Source organism: Mus musculus, chromosome 13, assembly GCF_000001635.26.
Source record: "Mus musculus strain C57BL/6J chromosome 13, GRCm38.p6 C57BL/6J".
Taxonomy (NCBI): domain Eukaryota; kingdom Metazoa; phylum Chordata; class Mammalia; order Rodentia; family Muridae; genus Mus; species Mus musculus.
Genome location: NC_000079.6, coordinates 42,471,762 through 42,479,617, shown reverse-complemented (window position 1 = coordinate 42,479,617; position 7,856 = coordinate 42,471,762). Strand labels below are relative to the sequence as shown.

Genomic DNA, 7,856 nt, shown 5'->3' with positions numbered 1-7,856 from the left:
CATCCATACAGATGTTAATACCTACATAGGGTTATGGCATGAAAGCCAGATTCTCTGACCTGTTGGCCCTTGATTCCTGCTAGTTCATGAAACTGTGGCATACTCATTCCTGGGCTCATTCGTCGAGTAAGACTTTAAGCCATTCTTCATTCTTCTCCTAATATAACTGCATTAATTATTATTGTGTTTGTATATTACCTATGTGAGAGAGCGGGCCTGCCGTGTCAACACACATGTGTGAAGTTAGAGGACAATTCTCAGAAGTCTGTTCTTTCCTACCACGGAAAAATAATGCTCTCAATACCCACCTTACTTGTTCAGGACTAACCCAGATTCAGAGCCTCTCCTCTCTCCACCCAGCCTACTCCTTTTGTGACTAGCAGTGTGCTGAAAACATCTGCCTCACCAGCACTCGCTTCAAACAAGTTGGAGAGATTTCAACAGTCAGCTCAGGGGCATCATCTCCAACATGTGGGTGCAAAGAAACCAACACTGAGTAATGAGCTGAAATTTACCGGCTCACTGCATTGAGTTGCATAACACGGACCTCACCCTGCCACCCCAAGTCTTTCCCAGTTATTTCTGGAATCTCCCCCTTGGTGAGTTTCAGTTGTGGGATCTGGATTCCTGCTTGCTTGTTCCACAGGATATCCACTACTGCCTGTACCTGTGGGCACTTTGATCCCAATTCACTGAGCCCAACTGCTCCACTGCATACCTGTAGGTGCCCATCAGTGCTATGCAAGCCCTATTTATAAGTATAGATAGTGTTCCTTTCTCCATACCTGGTATGGCTGTCTACTCTCACTAAGGCTTCAGAGAAGCTGTGCCTCTGCCCATCTCTCAGAGTTCTCTTTTTCTCTTTCGGTCTTTACATTGCTTGACAGAGCTGATCTGTTCCTAGTCCATGGGCTAGGCTGGGAGATAATAAGCACATGGTACCTGCTGTGTGTAACTCCAGGTTGGGAGGCAGGAGCTATCTGGTACCTCCTGCAACTCCAAATCTTTTCGAGCAACTTCTTTCTTAAAGGTCCTCCATTGCCCTGCAGATGGGCATGCAGAGACCTGGAGGCTACTTGCCCACCACATTTTCATTGTCTTCATGCCAATCACGTAATATCAGTCTTCTTAAAACCCAAGAGTGCAACTTATTTTCTGTCTTTTGTCACAACCAGAGCTGAGAAATCACACAGCATATGAGAACAAGGAGATAAACAGTTGTTGACTCATGGTATATATTAACTCATGCCTTCTATGCTGTAGATAGGAAGTGTGGATTACACTAAGTGTCTGATGTGCCTGTGGCAACATTGAACCAATGGGGGCATCTGTGCGTCATTTTATGACTTCTAGAGAAGAGAATGAACTTGTGTTCATCAAGATTTCACCACAAACCTCCTAGTCAGTAGAATGGGGACCGTGCTGCTTCTTGGTTTAGAAAATCATAACCAGTATTTGTCCCTAAACCCAAGTCTCTGACTCATGGATTCCCAATACAGGTAAGACATCCTGGTGTTGAGCTGCCTGCCTGATCATGCTTGGGCAAGCACTTCATCTTCATCAAACGCTTGTTTCCAATGACTCTTCAACAGTGTGCATAGACCAGAGGGGAACTTAGGATGGAGGTTACCTTAGCTTCAGCTGTTTCAGGCCTTCTGAAGTCAGTTGGCATTGGGTGAGTCAGGGGTTGCTACAGCAACAGCAACAGCAACAGCAAAACTACTTTTTCCAGCTCTTCTGCTCCATATCAGGCTGGAGAGAGGCAGTCCAAGACATGCAGCTTGGAGAACAGACCCATCTCGTTTCCTTAATGCTAAAAATTTCTCATCATTCCTTGGAAATGAGAAATCTTGAGAGGAAACTAAAGGAGCTCTGAGTGACAAAAGGCCCAACATTCTGAGATGCTGGGTTTACTGGTGAGTTTTTCTTGTCAACTTGACACAAAGTAGAGTCACCTGGGAAAGGGCAACCTTAATTGGGAGTTTTCTTCCACCACAAGGTCTGTGGCATGTCTATGGGTAATTTTCTTTTGTTGCTGATTGATGTAGGAGGGCCCAGCCTACTGTGGGTGATGCCCTCTAGACAGATGGTCCTGGGTTGTGCAAGAACACTGGTGAGCATGAGCTGGTGAGCACCAATACTCCATGAATTCTTCTGTATCTCCTGCTTGAGTTCCTGCCTTACTTCCCTCAGTGATGGGATAGGAGTGTGAAAGAAACCCTTGCCCTCCCCCAGTTGCTCTTGATCCATGTTTGATCATTGCCACATGAAGCAAACTAGAGCATGGGACTTTTGGGAACACGTGTTTATTTATGAGTTCATAGGAATAAAGCAGTCGGTGTGAATGGTTTGGCATAGGGCAGTTGACACTGTTAAGACAGCACTCTGTCTATCTTAGGTATGTGCAATGGAGAAGATTAGGATAAGGTCCAAAGAAGGCACATTTTGAGTTCCCAGCAGAATATGTCACCAGGAAGCGTGATTTCCTGATAATCATGCAAAGAATGTCGCAAACTGCAGTCGAAGCTAAAAGGATTAGTGGGACTTATCTCTTCCACTCACTTGGTTTCACCTCCCATGGTGCATAAAATAAAGATGGGTCAGGTCTAAGAATCTGATCTGTTTTTCAGAATCCTTAAGAACAGGTTGCAAGGAAGTGCAGAGCACTCAGGTATAGGAACAGCAGTCTCCAAGCATTTTACAAACTTAAGACAAATTCTTTTTTGTTAAGTTTCTTGTTAAACATACATGCTATTTACGCATCCTGTTAGTCAGCACACAGACCGGAAGTCAGTGCCCACTTATTGAAGAACCATTGCTTCTCCTTCAGCTTCCATTCCGTGGTCATGCCAAGGTCATCAGGTCCTTTCCCCGCTGGGCAGGCACACAAGCCACCTCTTTGCAAAGCCAAGGCTTCTGTGTGTAACTTTCCTCTTTGCTGTGACAGAAATACTCAAGCAAGGCATCCTAGGGAAGGCGTTATTGGGCTCACTTTGTGGGTACAGTTGATGGAGGCAGGGAAATCATGGCCGCAGACACGGAAGCTTGCTCCTCGCATTCACAGTCAGAAAGCAGAGAGAGCTGCATACATGCCGGTCCTGCCGAAGCTCACTTTTTTTGATTTATGTAGCAGGAAACCCCAGCCCATGAGATGTAACTGCTTACTTTCGGGGTGAAATTTTTCCTTGTCACCTCACTTAAATGTTCCTGGAAACGCGTTCACAGACACACCCAGATGAGTGTTTCCTCAGCAATTCTGAATCCATCCAAATTGACAAAGATGGCGGCAGATTCTGAGTTTCAAAGAGCACATCCCCTGAAGGAGGGGCTGGCTGCTGCTGTCTCACCTCTCCTCTTGGCGCATCTGTTCTCTGGTTTGATGTGTGACACCTTTCCCTTGCCGCAGCCTGTGGAAGCAAGCAGCCTAATCTGAGCGATTAGTGATTCCTCCAATCAACATCAATCTACAGACCGCATGACCAATCGGGTGTCATTGCTGTCTTGGGCAGCAACAGATGAGAACTTTGATCTTTTGGGGGCTTTTTCTCGATCGATAAATAAAGTATTGTGAGGTGGTATGTGCTGCCAGAAATATAGCCAGGCTGGATGAGACAGGATACTAGGGATATACAGCTTTTAATACCTAGGAGAGGGCTCCATTGAGGGGATATCTAATAAACCATGATGTTCTAAAGATGGACAACCAAACTAAGTGTGCATCTGAGAAAACACCAAGGCAGAGGGAAGAGACAGAGCAAGGGAATGAGGCAGGAGGGAGCATCTGGAGGCTTTGAGGGAAGGTCAGGGGAGGAGTGCCTGGGGCAAGAAGTGGGAAAGATATCCTATGGGATATAGCCTACAGTACATGGTCTGGGCTTTAACAGCAAGGGCTCCCAGCAAGTGGGTCATGGATTCTGCTAAGGTTACCTGGTAAATACTGTGTGCATGCAACTCGGTTCTGCATTCTGCTTATACCCTCACACTTTGCCTTTTCAGAGGCTTAGCAGTTAGGTGGCAGTACTGGACACGCCCACAATTCTCATAAGCCTCAAATTTAGCAACTCCTCCCATGCTGGTCAGCTCTAGCACAGAAGAGGACTATTTTGTCATTTTCCATGTCTCAGAGGGCTGTGGCTGACTGGGCATCATCTTGAGAGGGGACCTACTGTCTACAACTGAGATCTCCTGCCTGCCTCAACCCCAAACAAAAAGCAATGGCAGTACATGAAGCCTGACGTCAACAGGCAGCCACCCCATGCCACTTGGGAGGCAGACATTCTTGAGAGGATATGCTAGGACTCTCGGATGGGGTCTGTGATCATTGCCTTTCTTTCCTCACTGAGTCATAAGCACAGTGGAGACCCACAGACCCAGACGGAAGTATGGCTTAAACTCCATGGCAAGTTTTCACTGGATGGGGAATTTTGAAGCTCTTGAGTCCAGTAGATACTCTCCACAGCCTATTCATACCCTCAGAGTGTTCAATACTGAGGAGAGTTCTCTTGAAAAATCTCAGTGCCCTAATTAGCTCTCCCACATCCAAGCAGACTTGGGAAATAACTCTTGGTTTAGGTAGTCACCCCAAAATGGACAAACTGGGGAGTCCCTGGATAGCAGGAAGATCGGTCTGGACATAGGCTGTAAAGCTAGAAGTCACCAGAGATGCGTCCTAGTACAGAAAAAAGGGCTATACCTAAAGTGGACTCAATGCTGACAAACAACTGATTCCCCAGTCTCTCCATCGTCAGAATCAGGTTGATATAAAAGTCTCGAGCTTTAGCGGACCGCCTCTTCCTCCTGGCAGGCTTCGGTGTCAGAGTCTGCAGAAGGCACTGCTACAAAATCCTTTTCTGTTTTGGGCTTTAAAAAATGCTCGCTCTCTCTCTCTCTCTCTCTCCCCTCTCCCCCCCCCCCATAGAGAATTTACTATAATCTCCATTTACTCCGTGAACCATTGATTTTACTGTATTTGTAAAGTCAGCTTATAGGTGTCTATTCCTCTTCTTAGGATTATTCAATGTTCCTTGTACACTCTTTCTTTTCTTGTATACCTTTAAACATCTTTTAGTCTATTCTAGTTTGAGTTCTGATGTGATAAAAATGTGATAAAACATTCAAATTTAAAGCAGCTTAGGGGAGGGGAGGATTTTTGCTGTTTTGGTTTGGTTTGGGCCTACACCTTCCAGGACTTGGTCATGGATGGAGGCAAGAACCTGCAGGCAGGAATCATTGGAGGAACACGCCTGCTGGCTCATACTCCAGCTCGCCCATGGGTTTTTGCCTAGCTAGTATCTCAGTTAGGGTTTCTATTGCTGTGATAAACACCATGACCAAAAGTAACTTGGACAGGAAAGGGTTTACTGCAGTAAATCTCAGTGCCCTCCTTAGCTCCCCCACAGATCCAAACACAGTTCTCAGGTCCCAGTATCACTGAGGAAAGTCCTTGCAGGAACTCAAATCCAGTACCTGGAGGCAGGAGCTGGTGCAGAGGCCATGGAGGAGTGCTGCTCACTGGCTTGCTCCCCGTGGCTCGCTCAACCTGCTCGCTTAGAGCATCCAGGACATCAGTCAGGAGAGGTACTGTCCACAGTGAGCTGGCTCTTCCCACCTCAAAAACAATGCTCCACAGGCTTGCCTACAGGCCGATATGCTGGGAAACGTTTTCTCAATTAAGGGTCTCAATTCCCAAACAACACTGGTGTTTATGTCAAGTTGACATAAAATACGTCAGCACAGCTAGCTTTCTTGCATAGTCCAGAACATCCTATGTAGGGATGGCTTTGCCTATCTGGCTCCCCAACTGGACAATCTGGTACAGGAAATTCTCTGATTGACATTTTCTCCTGGAGGACTTTAGACCCTGTGAAATTGGCAATTAAATTTAACAGGTTCTCCCCTTTTTCTTTTCTTTTCTTTTTTTTTTTTTTTATTTATTACGTATTTTCCTCAATGACATTTCCAATGCTATCCCAAAAGTCCCTCACCCCCGCTTCCCTACCCACCCATTCTCATTTTTTTGGCCCTGGCGTTCCCCTGTACTGGGGCATATAAAGTTTGTGTGTCCGATGTCTCCCCTTTTTCTAACATCAATCCCTCGTCTCTGTGACACTACTTCCTGACTAGATTCTTCTTTCATTCCCTTCCTTCTTGCCTTCTTCACCCAGCATATATATATATATATATATATATATATATATATATATATATATATATATATATATATATATGCGCTTTGCTGCACATACACCTGCAGGCCAGAAGAGGGCAGAAGATCCCCTTACAGATGATTGTGAGCCACCATGGAGTTGCTGGGAATTGAACTCAGGGCCTCTGAAAGAGCAGCCAGTGCTCTTAACCTCTGAGCCAGCTCTCCAGCCTCATTGCCTCTCCTTTTTTATTTCATTCAATTATCACTTTCACTCTAAGTAATTCTTAACTGCAGGGAATTTTGCAGTTGTTGTTGTTTGTTTTGCCATTTTATTGTTTTTGGTCATTTAAGGCATAGTAATAGGCTTTAATTGATTTGCAGTATGTTTCCCTGTCTGGTTCTGTTTGCTGTTGTTGCTGTTGCATTGGTTTATTTTTCCTTTTCTGGGTGATAGTGGGGTGAGACCTGACCCCCGCTCTGAAAGTATTGTTCACTGAAACACTCCCAAATAAGTCAGAAGAAACATCCTACCCAACAGATACACAAATCACACCACAGAGCAGACTCAGAAAAAAAATGACACATCAGAGGCTTGGTGAAGTGCAGTGGGTCGTAACTGAGGAGCTGTATGCCCCTCTTTTCCACTCCCCTCAGTGCTCCCCCCGAGCTAGCCTCCCTCATCCCTTGGAACCATGACCACTACTGTCACCTTTAAGGGTGCAGATCCCAACAGCAGGAACAGCTTTCAAGTTTTGCAGCCTCCAGGTGGTGGGCCCAATTTATTATTGGGTTTTGATGAACCAACAGAGCAGGTTGAGGGGAAGAATAAATGGCTTCTAACATCTCTGAGACACCGGAAGAAAGTCCCCTGTTTTGGGCCATGTCAGCAGGTGCCAAGCCTAGTGAAGACAGAGAAAGTTTGGAGTTGCCTGGAACACAGAGAATTAACTGCTCTGAAACAAGCTCTAGAGACTTCTTAGGCCTCAAGTGAGACAGTGAGATGCATGAAAATGTGGACACAGACTTCCAAGGTAACTTGGAGAAAATGGAAGAGAAGCCTTTGCCCACTGCTCCTTTGCCCAGACCAGTGGTCCTGGCCCCAGTACCATTCAGGAGAAACCCTTCTGGTGGCATGTCCAGCCTAGTCTTGTGTTACCTTCTGTTGAACTCTGGCCTTCTGTCTATATGTTTGTTTGCTTGCTTGTTTTTTTTTTCCTTTCTTTCATGCTTGTGAAACATGAGCCTGATTATACTTTAAAGAGAAACACTTAGAAAGAAGGAAGGAAGGGAGGGAGGGAGGGAGGGAGGGAGGGAGGGAGGGAGGGAGGGAGAGAAAGGAAAGGAAAGGAAAGGAAAGGAAAGAAAGGAAGGGGGAAGGGAAGGGAAGGGAAGGGAAGGGAAGGGAAGGGAAAAGGGGGAAGGGGAAGGGGAAGGGGAAGGGGAAGGGGAATTATCCATGATGAAGAAGGCTATCATGACCCATCCAACAGAGTGTAGATCCCTAACTGCTGAGTCTGAAGACACAGAAATGAATAAAGTACTATATGAAGAACTTAAACATTATTTATAAGATTACAACTGGCAAGATGACTCAATGGATAAAGATACTTGCTGAGAAGACAAATAATGAAATAAAATAAACAGTAAACAAATATCCAATGACTTTTTACTCTAGTTGGGAGGAAAAAGTAGGGAGTTTGCTTCGATC

The 7,856-nt window shown here is 45.5% G+C and overlaps 1 pseudogene; it reads left to right on the top strand.

Annotated features, from left to right (window-relative positions):
• Gm6049 (predicted gene 6049) lies at positions 6,818–7,348 on the top strand (annotated as a pseudogene).